This window comes from Lytechinus pictus, chromosome 18 (assembly GCF_037042905.1).
Source record: "Lytechinus pictus isolate F3 Inbred chromosome 18, Lp3.0, whole genome shotgun sequence".
Taxonomy (NCBI): domain Eukaryota; kingdom Metazoa; phylum Echinodermata; class Echinoidea; order Temnopleuroida; family Toxopneustidae; genus Lytechinus; species Lytechinus pictus.
In genome coordinates this window covers 20,376,597-20,391,386 of record NC_087262.1, presented here as the reverse complement: position 1 = coordinate 20,391,386, position 14,790 = coordinate 20,376,597, and the positions used below count along the sequence as shown (strand labels likewise).

The following is a 14,790-nucleotide window of genomic DNA, read 5'->3' as shown; positions in this document are numbered from 1 at the left end:
GATGATTTCCAATACACTATTTAAACAATGAATGAATGAAATGTTTGTGTAAATTATGGGGCTAAAATGTTATGATTTTTCATATAATATGTATATATACATGATATATGTCACAACTGTCACTTGCAATTCCACAAAATATTTTTTTTTGTAAAGAAATGCGATTCTACTTTTTCAAACCTTTCTGCATTTCATGAAGCCATATGGTTTGTATTATTTTCCAGATTTTTTTTAACATGGTCTGTCTTATTTTCCAGATTTTTTTTTACAACTTGAAAAAAGTAAGGAGTTTTAATACTGTATATAAAAAAAATTAGTGATCATCAAGGGAAGTCCAAATAAATGATTGATATGTAAGTATTTTTTTTACATCTTATAATAATTTCACATTAGAATGCAAGAGGAAGTCATCTTCCAGGCTAGGGTGAATCGATTATAAAGGTTTTCTTTTCATGCTCAATGACAAAGAAATTAACCTGCTCTGACCAGTGAAAATCACCAGTTTAGCTTAAGGGATTCACAAAATAATACGCCTACATGAAGTCAATTAAAATGGTTAGAATCACCTATTTCATGTTCTATGGAGATAATAAAAGAACTTTTTTAGTTCACTTTATGTCAAATCAATTACTCAAATTAAAATAGGCCTACTATTTATAGTTTCTGAATCCAAATCCTGCAATTAAATGCAGTATATATTGTGTGTCGTACGACACACACTGTGTCGTACGGGACAACTTTTAATACATGTAGGACAATTTAATATTGAAAAATGTAAGGCAGTAATTAGATCCTTATGGGATAAATCGATCACCCATAGGTCAAAGATAGAGAAACTGATAATGATATTGTGAAATTGCATCATCAAACATAAAATTGTAGGAAAAACTTGTGTATTTTCATGTGTCGTACGGGACAATGCCAAAAATAGGTTCGGAAAAATCAGGGCTGCCCCTATTATGGATCATGAAAATGTTGCAGATATTATTTGGAACCATCAATGATACATTTTTCCATTGACCTGCATTATTTTTAAATCTTCTCTTGCTTTGCCAATAATCGTTTCAGGCAGTGTTTGTACTTGACTATTTAATTAGCAACATTATTGAAAATTGAAAATTCTATTGTTTCCCCCCATAAAAACTATATCTGACTTCACTTTTGGTTAAAACTCATAATTTTCATAAAATTTAGGTATCATAGTAAAATATTACTTATGACTTATTGAAAGCAAGTTGAAATTTATGATATTTTTTAAGTTCTAGTGTGGAATCGCCCTTTAGACCTAAATGAGGCTATGCAAATGAAGGGGTAAATGTAGATGTTGTATGATGTACAAAAAACCCTTATTATCACATTAGATTTTTCAAACACTTCACTTTTCTTCCACTTCAAATTAACAAAATATGTATTGTAGGCCTAAATAAAATCAACATCATTGTACATGTAGTTATGATGTTCTATTGTATATATTTACTTCAATAAATTCACATTTACTGCTATTTAAATACTCTTCTGAGTACAAGTAATGTTTGCTATTGCTATCATAATGCTGTATAATCTAGTTATAATAAAGGTTAAGTCCACCCCAGAAAAATGTTGATTTGAATAAATAGAGAAAATTCAAACAAACATAACGCTAAAAATTTCATCAAAATCAGATGTAAAATAAAAAAGTTATGGCATTTTGAAGTTTCGCTTATTTTTCACAAAGCAGTGATATGCACAACTCAAATGAGTCAGTCGATGATGTCGATCAATCACTATTTCTTTTGTTCTTTTGTGGTTTGAATTATACAATATTTCATTTTTTACACATTTTAAGGACCATCTTGCGGAACCATATAGTATTAAACAATGCTAATTCCACATGTTCAGGGAGGAATTGATCGATGTTTCCCTTAACAATGAGGAGAAAATTAGAATATTTCATATTTCCTATAATAAAATACAAAAGAAATAGTGAGTAGTCTGTGGATGACGTCATCAGTCTCCTCATTTGCATACCAAACAGGATGTGCATATACTGTAACTGTTTTGTGAAATTAAACAAAACTTTAAAATGTCATAACTTTCTTATTTTACATCCGATTTTGATGAAATTTTTAGTTTTTTGCTTGTTGGATTTTCTCTTTTTATTCAAATCAGCTTTTTGTTGGGGTGGACTTGTCCTTTTAACGTTCATTATCGCTCAACATCAAGTCATCAACTCAACCAAGTAACTAGTGACTAGTCTGCACTTACAAACCCTTTGTTTTTGCAATTTGTTTTTGCAATTGCCATAGTGCATATTGCAGAGTATTGAAGTAGTGAGACTAGATTCACTGTACTGTGAAACAGACAGAGAACAGAATTAGGAGTCTATACTTCACTCTAGACATATCATCGGTGATCATCCAAACCGTTGTATGTGTGCAAACCTATTTCAGAGAAAATCGACTTCAAAGTTTACTATAATATTCACACTTAGTTCCCCAGTATTACAACATAAATTCATTGCTAGAAAAATTCATGGTTGGAAGACCAAGACAAAAATTGCTTGACATTGGCATCCTTATTTTTACACAAAAGTAAGGATCAGAGAAAATATAGCAAAAGAGCTACATGTATGCTTGTAATTTCGGTTTGAGCAAATTATATTTTCCCTGTACAAAATCGCCATAGGGAAAAAGCGATACAACGTTTTGACTGACCGCGATTTCAATGCGCGCGATCAGTCAAAACGTCATAACGCTTTTCACGTGCAAAGTCAATGCAGTGTCCAGTGCCGATACGATGGTTTGGCTGACCGCGCAGTTTTGAAATCGTGGTCAGTCAAAACGTATCGCTCTGTTACAGTACACGTTTCCAATGGGATTTGCGCATTTTATTAAAAATTTGTATGGCATCGCCATGAAAATCCCCTCATATCTCAAAAACTAAACTAAATTGCTGCATAGAAATTTAGTCATGAATAGAATAGGAATTGGACTTTAATTTTCTACAAAAATCTCAAAATCAATTTTTGAAACCAAAATTGACTGATACGACGGTTCGGATGAACGGCGACGATAGTCATGATATAACAGGTTAAAAAGTCAAATTTGAGTCTGCGCTTGCATACTAACTAGTGACATTGGTGGAATAATGGAGCTGCCACTTTGGGCTATTTTATGGGGGGGGGGTTAATTTGTTTGAAAATGTCTGTCTCAGGTTTATGCTGTAGAGCCTCAAAAGACAACAGTTTTTTAAGGGAATAATTTTGCTTGTCAAATTTGATAAGCATTATGGTATTAGGAGAAAAGCACTCAATTTTTGTATAGTCCTGGGTAAAAATCTGCTACACAAAAGATTTTTTTCAACCGTCTTAAAAATATATAGCAAACTGCGAAACCAGGAAAATTATCTAATTATACCATTTACCGATGGGGCCACCCTACCAAAATAAGACCAAATAAATGAATTTAAAAACATCCCAAGTTGATTTGAACAAAAAGAGAAAAATGCTACAAGCATAACACTGAAAATTTCATCAAAATCGGATGTGAAGTAAAGTTATGACATTTTCAAGTTTTGCTTAATTTCACAAAACAGTTATATGCACATCCTGGTCGGTATGCAAATGAGGGGACTGATGACGTCACTCACTCACTATTTCTTTGTATTTTATTATATGAAATATTCTAATTTTCTCCTCATTGGAAGGTGAAACAAGTTTCCTTAGAATATGGGGAATTACAATTATTTTAACATTTTATGGTTCAGCCAAGCTGGTCCATATTGTCAAATCTGTACAAAACGGAATATTGTATAATTCAAACAATAAAAAAGGAAATAGTGAGTGAGGGACATCATCGACTCTCTCATTTGCATGTTGGTGAGTTGTGCATATTACTGTTTAGTTTAACAAAATAAGCAAAACTTTCAAATGTCAAAACTTTCTTATTTTACATGCAATTTGATGAAATTTTCAGCGTTATTCTTGTTTGATTTTTTTCTCTATCGATTCAAATCAACGTTTTTCTGTGTTGGACTTCACCTTTAAAGGGATGCCCAAATCCTCCCAACAACTTTTCAAATATTGTACAAACTTCAAAAGAAAAAAAGTATGAAATCATCTCATTTACTTTATTAAATATAATGCAAGATTCTTTATCTTACATAAATATCCTTTCAGATGACTTTTCAGTATTATGCAGGCATGGAGTTTTCTCTTTTTCTAGTCAAATTATGGTGGACTTTGTCTTTAAAGCTCAGATGACTAAAACACCTGACAAGCCCTTTGCAGACTCAAATTAAAAACAAAAGGTGTATTCATTAGAATCCTGACCCCTCCTGCTGCTGCCGCTGAAGTGGATTCTTCTTTTGCCCCTAATACCCGACTCCCATCCCATACTAAAAGAATGGTTGCGATTGTTGGTGTAACAGTGCACATTGCTATTACACCTGCATGCATAGGTTAATCATTCACTACCGCACTAATGAGCTCATTAGCACTATGGCAAACAAGTTTTTCAATGCCTCGACCCCAATATAACCTTGCGTGAGAAATGGGTATGCTGCATGGGTAGTTAATGCAAGTCTCATGCGAGTGTGTGACATTTGAATCACAAGAGGCTATCCATCCTAACATCACAATCACATTGGTTTAAATAATAATAAAAAACAAGTAAATCATAAAACAGAGTCCAGCAAACTTAAATATAAGAATGATTTATAACAATAGAAGCCACATTCATATAATTCTGATGAAAACATGAATTAATTTGTAAGATGAGAAATTGTATGTCAAATTTAAAATGCAATCATTTCAAGAAATATTATTAGCCTGCAAACAGTCAGTCTGCAGGTCCCTATGCTAATGAGCAAGATTTATCCAAGTCCTCTCATGGCTGAATTCATATCCCTGCAAAATCTCGCGAATTGTGAGTCTTTCTTTCTCAAAGAATTTAACCACTTTCTCCTCAAGTAAAATTTATTTATTTTTGTATTATAGGAAAGAGTAAATGTTACTCTTTTATACTGATAATTTCTGTTGAATAAAATATTTTGATAAATAAGTGAATTTTAGGCCTGAAAAGATGCCTCAAACATAATTTTCTTCCTCTGTTTTCTCTTGCAAATTGTGCAAAATTTTTTGTTTTGGGCACAAATACTAATATACTATTTATATCATCAGAAAGCTCGAACTAGTCTAGTATTTGCCTACTTTCTTACAATGTCACTCTTGATATGTGGCACCTTTTAGACGGTCAGCAGCCAGCTTTTCCCATTATGGCCTATGAAACGCTGGCTGCTGACCCATCTAAAATACCTCTTCTTCTAAAACCTATATCATATTAAAGCTTAGATCCCCGGCTTAGATCTTTAGCTTTATCATAATTTAAAAATCATTTGGGCTTAAACAGAAATTAGGTGTAAAAACAACAACTTTTGTTGCATGAAAATAATTATTTTGTATCATGTTTTAGATCAAGTTTCACCTACATGTATATTACAAAATCTTTTTTAAAAATACAGACACATGACCCAAACAAATGATTTTTCTTGAACAAAAACATGAAATTTGGTCTATATATAGAGCAGCAATAGCCAAATAAAAATAGGTGTTTTTGTCCGCACCAAGATCATTAACAATGCAAAAACCTCTAGTCATGAATATCACTTTGATAAAAGAAGCTAATTTTCATGGACCTGCCAACTGACTGCAGATATGAACATCAACAAAAGATTATTTAAAGTTGAATATTCTAGTTGAAAAGGATTAGGTCTGTTGCAATCAATTGATTTTTATTTGTATATTGTTCCAGCTTCTTTGTAATTGAACTCTTGTATAAACTTTGAATTTTCCATTGAACATAAATTGATCAAAACTCATCAAAATTTAGTGTACATACACTGTTTAAACCATTTTGTTCTTTAATATAAAAAAAACAACTCCCAGTCAATGTCGATGATAACTCTGTTTTAAAATTCCATCTGATAATGTTAACTAAAGAATATTTACAATGTAATTTAGCATTGTTACATGTATGTGCATTTATCACTCATTTACCGTGTTTACATGTGATCGGCTTTTTCATAGCGTGTAAACGCGATTAACTTGCATCGGCTTTCGGTCCAGAATCGGCAATTTTCCACCACCAAAGTAGTAGGTTCAGAACCGCGAGCCGATGCAGAATCGGCTTTTTTACTACGTGTGTAAACAGAAAGCCGATTCTGCATCGGCAATTGGTGCGCATTTCATTTACTTTACCATTGTGACGTAATTGTAAGCGTACGGATCCAGCGTTGTCTTTATTATGACGTATATTGTTGGTGTGCGTATCATTTCAGGTTTTTGCCACGCAAGCCGACTCTGCACTGCGAGCTATAACAGCGTGTAAACGCAGTGCAAGATAAACCAAGAGCCAATTCTGCATCGGCTTTTGGTTCTGATCCAAAAGCCGATCACATGTAAACACGGTATTAGTCTTAGCATTATGCAGGTTCCCAAGGTGTAGCAACTCCTAAAACAGGCTACTGTACACTATTAAATTAATTAGGTCTATACAAAATTAAATAAATAATTTGATATTTTTGCAGACTATATACATGTAGACACTCTCATTTTTCTCACATGAGCTACATTTTGCTCTGAAAATGTTGAAAGAATTACCCAATAATTATTACTTTGAACATTAATTTGCTTTAAAATGGAATATATTTTTTGGAAAAAGAAATCATTTTTCAAAAATAAATTTTTTTTTTCTTCAAATGTTAAGAAATAACATATTCCCAATAATTCGTCAGTGATTTTACGAACTGGCTCAAACCTCGGCTGGTCTCCAAAACATGATTTTGCGATAATCGTGTTCAAAGTTTGGATGTTTTTCAGACGCTTAATAACTTTGCGCTTTGAAAGAAACCAGATAAATTGTTTATACAAATTTAAAGTATACATTCTATTCTATTATAATATACAAAATATTGTCTGCAATTCATATTCATTCTCTTAATATTTGAAATGAAGTGCATGTATGCATTTTAGAAGCTGCTAATTTTTGCAAAAAAAAAGATGGTTTGAGTCAGTTCATAAAATCACACGCACCATGCGCACTGTTTTTGAGCCAGTACGTAAAATCATTTATGCGATGCTTTTTTTTTTTTAGAGGCACAAACCACATACACACCGAATACGCACAGCTTCTAGGTCGGGTCTTTGACCTGTGCGTGCCATTCCAGAGACTTTATAGTATTTACATAAAGAATGGTTTGAGCCAATTCATAAAATCAAAGGAGGGGATTGAGCTGTTTCGTAGGAAATTTAAATATACTCTTATTCTTTAAATAATACAAATTTTGATCTGAAGTTTGGCAAATCAATAGGGTGAATCACGGCTTTTAGATTATGCAAGAAAATGAATTTCGAAAATTTGACAAAAAAATAGGTTTGAGCCAGTTCGTAAAATCACTGACTAATTATGACCATATCATTATTGCTGTTTTTACTTTTTATGATCAAAATTAGGAACATTGATTATATATCATCATGACCAAAGTATTTATTATCAAAGACCAAGACTGGAGTTAAAACTAAAATTGACAACTGTAATCTCCATAAGCTACACAGCAATGTAAGTTTCATCCATACATGTGTGAGCCGAGTATTTTGCTATATAATAAAAGATAAAAAAATCATATTATAGGGTCTTAATAATAGGCTTTATTGTAGTTCTTCATGGCCTCAAAAATTGAGGCCCTCAATTATGTGAAGTCAGACTTACCGCATTTACATGCTGCATCGGCTTGTGGTGCAGAACCGAGAGCAGATGCAGAAACGGCTTTTTTGTTGCGTGTAAACGCGATTAACTTGCATCGTCTTTTGGTCCAGAATTGGCAATTTTGCACCACCAAAGTAGTAGGATCACAACCGCGAGCCGATGCAGAATCGGCTTTTCTTTTACGTGTAAACACTAAGCAGATCCTGCATTGGCAAGAGGAACGCGTTTCAATTACTCATACCATTATGATGTACTTGTAAGCGCCTGGATCCAGCATTGTCTTTACTAGTATTATGACGAATATCGTTGGTGCGCGGATTGTTCATCCACTTATCTGTGTTTTTGCCCCGCGAGCCAATTCTGCACAGGCTTTTGGTTCTGCACCATGAGCCAATGCAGCGTGTAAACACGATAACGTGTGTTAAAGAGGGTTGTAATTACATAAAGATCAATAATTTTCTTGATTTGAATATTATGAATTTGTTGGGTTTTTTTTTTCCATTTGCAGAGGAAAATGGCACAGAGCCACTTGCTCAAATGGATGGCTCTGAAGTTATAAGGTTTGTGATTTCTTTGTTTGGCTTTATTTGGCCTAATTTGTAATGTCAGGAAAAACTAGTATATAATCAGAATGGAGATATAGAAAACGAAAGCTGCACCATAGCAAGAAATAAAACATGGCAAAAAATCTAAAGCTGTAGGTTTCATACAGGAACAACTATTTATATCTATTACCGGTATCTGTATGTGATAGAAGTAATGAACAATCAAATGTTTAATCTGGAAAGCAAAAACAAAAATCAATTTTGTTTTCTGTGTACAAACCTATGGAATCACACTGCTTCTGACACAGATGATATCACTCACTTTAACTTGGTGAAAGGCACAAAAGACAAAATAGAGCCTATTTTCAAGCCCAATAATTAGAGCTGACATTGACAATGGTTTTAGTTTTTTTCTTATGTCACCCTTGAAAGGGCACTGAAAAAAAAATCAGATATCAACTGTCAACAATCAAATGAATTATCAGGATCAAAAACAAAAAATTTACAATATTTACAATAGAATATATCAGCTAATACAGGCAACAATTTAAGAAAAGCGATAACATGTGAGCCTAAAAGCAAATTAACTAAAAGAAAAAAAAGTGCATAAATATAACAAAAGTGAATTCTGAAGAAAAAAGAATCAAGACACACAAAAATACTTAATATCAAAACGATATTTACATCATAGCCTACTCTGCATTATTCATTTAATTAATTCTATCACTTAGTGAAGCTTTAAAAGTATTTTTTACACATAATATTACCCAGGGGCCGATTGCACGAAAGGGTCTTTCCAAGGACCGTCTTTCGTGTCGCCCATCTCTTATGATACGCCATGTGAAACGCATTTCAAATAAATTATCTGCAAATATATTTTATTTGTCCGTTAAAATAAACAAAATATTTGTTTATAAAATGATCTGATATCTCATGAAATCGTATAAAATTTGATTTAAAAGCAAGCTTACGAATTTTATTTGTTTATCATAAATTTCAGAAACACCCCGCTTATAGCGCATCATAAAAGATGGGCGACACGAAAGACGGTCCTTGGAAAGACCCTTTCGTGCAATCGGCCCCTGGGTCCCAGCTGTCATGCATACTACATGCATAAACCTAATGTTGCTGTTTTGGTAGTTATTAGCTTCTGATTGCTAAACATCATCATTGTTCTTTTAATCATTATCATTTATCACTTTATCCTCCTCCATCTTATTAATTATCATTATTAATATCATTATCATCACCATCAGCGTTCTTTTAATCATTAATTATTGTTTATGACCTCCTTCTTCTTCTTTCCCTTTCCTCTCCTCCTCCTCCTCCTTCTCTTTCTTCTTCACCTGCTCCTCCTCCTCCCCCCTCCTCCTCCTCCTTCTTCTTCTTCTTCTCCTCCTCCTTCTTTCTTCTGCTCACCCCCTCCTTCTTCTTCTCCTCCTTCTTCTCTCTCTCATTCTCCATCTCCATCTCTGATACCCGTTTCCATTATTGATAGTGCGAAAAATACAAAAAATGAAATAAAACTCACATAAGAAAGATTTGCATTATTTTTACACCCCAGCACCTGAACACGGTCGCGAGACGGACCAGTCAAGCAGGGATATCGCATTAAACCACACCAGCTCGGCGATGGCAGTACATTCTCATCATATCACATAATTATGAAACATACATGTATCGTTCGATTCGGAGTCCATTCATCATTTCAGGGCTCAGTCATACTCACGTTCAATTATTCAGCACTCCACGGCAATAGAAATCCATTTTTAAAGCTGCAAGCTCATGAAAATATATAATGGCGGCCCGAACGACGAATTCTTCCCCCTCTCTCAAGCACAGAAATACATCACGATGCGTTCCGCAGATCATCAAGAAGCGCTCAGTAGAAAAGCGTTCGCAGTGCAGTGCATGCAGTGCATGGGTGAGCTGGCCGGATGAGCTGAGCTAGCTGCGCTGAGCTAGAGCGAGCTTCGCAGAAAGCTAAAGCGAATAACCCCAAGAAAAGATGGAGGGGGTCGGGTGCATAGCGGTTGTGTGTGTGGGTAGGTTGTAAGTTTTACAAATGTGAGAGGTAATGTTATGTGCGAAAGATTCTGGATAGATTTGACCATCCAGATGACAGGGGCGGATCCAGCCTTCGCCAATAGGGGGGGGGGGGGGGGGGGCCTGGAATTTTTTCAGCCATATTTTCCCCGATCGGCTGCTTGCATGCTGAAGTTGATAGTTTGTTTCTTTGAAGGGGTAGTCCTAATACCGGTAGTCACTTCTTAGCTTTATTCTTATAAAGCAACATAAATATATAATATCATAATCATTATTTATATAATGCGAGCGCGAGCTAATTTTTTTTGTGGGAATCTTAAGTATTTTTTCCTAAAATTTGAATATTCTGGGCAATGTTTGTAATCCTGAAAAAGATGTGTATGCAAGTAAATAATTACTAACGAGCGCGAAGTGCAAATACAAATGAACTGATGGAAAAGATACTTGTTAAAGACTGCATGCAGTTAGCCATGCATGAAGACGCACTTATTTTAAAAATCAAATAATGCGAGCGCGAAGCGCGAGCTGAATTTTTTTATAAATTTTTACCCAAAGAATGGAAATTCTAAGCTCTTTTTGTGACTTAAACAGATAACCAAACAATTGATGCGAGCGCGAAGCGCGAGCGGAAAATTTAGAGATTTAGACCTATACTGTCGAGACACTCTATTCATGTTTTTGTAAATCATGAAAAAGAGGAGTAATCGGCGATCTTCCTTACAAAGCCTAGCAGAATTTTTTTATTTACGTCTTGAACTGATCGAAAAGGTACCTGTTAAGGACTGCTTGCACTTAGCCATGAAGACGTTACATATTTCAACAATCAAATAATGCGAGCGCGAAGCGTGAGCTGAAATTTTTTTACATTTCTACATAAAGAATGGAAAATTTTAATCATTTTTTGTAATTGTGAACAGGATAGCTATATATCTAAACAATTGATACGAGCGCGAAGCGCGAGCGGAAAAAATCGAGATTTAGACCTAAAATCGGGACACTCTATTCAGTCATGAAAAGACTGAGTAATAGGGGATCTTCCTACATTAATAATGCGAGCACAAAGCGCGAGCAGAAAATTTTTGATATCGTGATCTGAAACTGGATGATTTAAATAGAGAACAAGTTGAGTTTCTGAATAAACATCCGCGCACGTGTTTCATATTTAGACCTAGAATCTAGGCATTCTAAATAATATTTTATCTTTGATATTATTTTATCTTATCTTTGATATTCCGATCTGAAAAAAGTCAATTTCAGCTCTATATTTCAAGCACTTTGTAGGAAAATTGTGAGGTGGATATGAATCGTACTTAATAAAGAGCTGATATTTTTCATCATTATTACATTGAGTTTTGACATAGGACCGGGACATCCTTAGGACATGTCATCATATAAAAATGATGACTATCTTCCTATTCCTCTTGCTAAGTGCGAGATGAAACAAAAGGGACAATTTGATTATTAAATTAATATCTTATTCACTAATGCCTGATGATCTGAGAGCGCGAAATCTGATGATAATGTGGCCTGAAGACTGGACATTCGAGCATTGTTGTAATTATAAAAAGGATGCATCCGTCAATATATTTTTAACCATTAAATACGAGCGCAAATTGCGAGCCAAAATGTTTGATAAACTGTCATGAAAAGGGGATTTTAAGTAGTTTGTTGTATAATCAATATTGAGACATACATAACTCGCCAATCAAAATGCGAGTGTGCAGCGCTAGCTGATAAATTTTGACAATCAGACCTGAAAAGGGATATTTTGAAAACTTAATGGAATACACGACAAGAATAGGTACCTGATAAATCAAAATTTGCGAGCGCGCAGCGCGAGCAGAAAATGTTAATATTCAGACCATAAAAGTGACATTTTTACAGAGCACTTAAAAAAAAATTAATTTGTAAATCACACAAAATAACGAAAGTTCGATTTCCGTGGTGTAATATGTTTTGTATATTAACTTCCAAACTTGATATTTAAACTCACCTAACAGGCAATGCGAGTGCGAAGCGCGAGCGAAAATTTTATATAGTGACATGAAAGATTCTTTTTATTTTCCAAGTCTTCCCCTCATTTTATTTTATTCACTCGTCTTCCTCCTCTTCTTTTTTCTCATCTCTTTTCCCTCCTTTTTTCTTATTTGTTTTCTTTCTTTCCCCTTTTTCTCCTGTTTTTGCTCCGCCAATAGGGGGGGGGGCGCCCCCCCCGGATCCGCCTATGAGATGACGCATCCTATTCATAATTACAAAAGAGCTAAAAATGTCCAGTTTTCAGGCCTTGACATATAACAACAAATTTCGCGCTCACATTAGATAAATGAAAAATATAATAACATTAAAGAATTCCTATATAATTAAAGTGTCCCTTTTTCAGAAAAGAATATCGACAAGTTTCATCTCGCACTTAAGAAGAGAAACAGGAAGATGGTCATCATTTTCATATGATGACGAATGTTCGGTCCTATGTCAAAATGATAATGAAAATATCAGCTCGCGCTCGCAACATTTATTGAGTGCAATCCATATCCATATCACAAGTTTCCTACACAGTGCTTGAAATAGCGCTTAACTTGCGCTTCACGATCGCATTATTGATTTTCATAATAAAGATGTATTTAGAATGCCCAGATTCTTGGTCTAAATCTATAATACGCACAAGCGTGTTTATTGAGACATGCAAGTTGTTCTTTATTTAAAACGTGCTTAAATTATCCAGTTTCAGATCAGGATATAAAAAATGGCATGAGCTTCGCGCTCGCATTATGTATGTAGGAAAATACCCAATTGCCCAGTTTTCATGATTTACAAAGCATCACTAGCGTACCTACGGGGGGGGGGGGGGGGGCAGAGGGGGCAGTCTGCCCCCCTGACGAGCTACAACCCATGCAAAGGACGTATCCCTGCCCCCCCCCCTGACAAGCGTGAAGACCTTTATTGCCCCCCTGACGAGCTTGAAGACCTTTTTTTTTTTTTTTTTTTTTTGTCCAATTTTTTTCTTGTACAAAATCCTTCATTTGTGATTGAAGACCCTTTTTTTTGCTTGTCAAATTTTTTGGCGGACGGTTTTGCCCCCCCTGTGAAAAATCCCAGGTACGCCACTGCAAAGCATGAATAGAGTGTCCCTTTTTAAGGTCTAAATCTCCCTTTTTTTTCCACTCGCGCTTCGCGCTCGCATCAATTGTTTAGTTCTCTTGAGGACAATTCTGTATCATCGGAGGGGCGATTGCCCCCCCCCGTGCTCAACATAAGTAATGCAGTTCTGTCAAGAAAACATTTTTATATCACGTAAAACATGTAGTATTCATTTCTGTTTTAATGTTTTCTTGGAAACGTAATTGCAATATTCTAAAAATAACGTAAGTGGACTTTTTAGGATAGGGTCCTTTATGGAAATGTTGAACATGAGGAATATTATAGGCCTAATTCAATGCAATTAAAGTTTATTCAATGCAAGGTTGCATAGGAAAGCAAGCATTGATGGCGGCCTCATGAAGAAAGAAATTTGTGGCATAAATTATGAAGAATGATGATCAAGCCTTCGGTGCAATGCAGGTTGCAGATGCAATAAGCCAGTTCGTAGTTCCTTTCTGCGCATGATCAAAAGATTCTACGCATGATCGGAGGAAGGTCATTTGTACTGAATCTAATGAGATAAGCACCAACTTTGATGTCTTGATTATTCATATATTCTTTTGAATTGTGCTTTTCATTGACATCCACAAAAAACAACAATGCGTCCACAAACGACTGGTATTTCACAGTTTGCCAAGTACATCGTGCAACATGCTATGAAGTATGATATGCATTCAAAGTAAGAATGCAACAAATACCTTCATAAAGTGTTCATTGGTGTGCTATTCTAGTCACCTGGTCTATTCAATTTCTTCATCCTGCTATGTAAGGCAAGCTTACGTAATATCTTGCTTTGAAATCTGCCTATCATAATGAAAGAAATGAAAGGTCATTTGACCATAATTGTCTAGAAGTAACTACGAACTGGTCTATCCCACTGGGCAATTTGTTACCGATTACCAATTTTACCGGTTATTACCGGTAATATCACCCGGAAATTTGAGTAACACCAAATATTACCGTTATTACCATTTTATTACCGAAATTATAATTCCTGTTGATACCTGTTACTGTTATCACCCTGATGAAACCTACATTTACCTAGTTACAACAGGGTGATGAGGGGTAATAAGGGTAATGTTGAATGACTTTGATTGGTTATAACATTGCAAACTTTAGTAATAAGAGCAATCTTACAGCAATCCCAGCGAAATTTTCAAAGTCCAAAAAATTACTGTTATCACCCTGATGAAACCAACATTTTACCCAGTTACAAACAGGTTGATAAGGGGTAATGGGTAATGTTGAAACGCTTCCATTCCCAGACAGCAAAGTATCTGGATCACATACGGTTCTTATCTGGGATATCTGGGTCCCAT

General features: G+C 34.9%; 1 protein-coding gene across 1 annotated transcript in view; it reads right to left on the bottom strand.

The window, feature by feature from the left end:
* Window positions 1–10,356, bottom strand: part of LOC129282138 (paladin-like) — a 65,085-nt gene extending 54,729 nt beyond the window's left edge. The window contains exon 1 of the mRNA XM_064112724.1: window positions 10,017–10,356. The gene's annotated coding sequence lies outside the window, so the exon portion shown is untranslated. The remainder of the gene's footprint in view (window positions 1–10,016) is intronic.
* Between the last annotated feature and the right edge of the window lie 4,434 nt (window positions 10,357–14,790).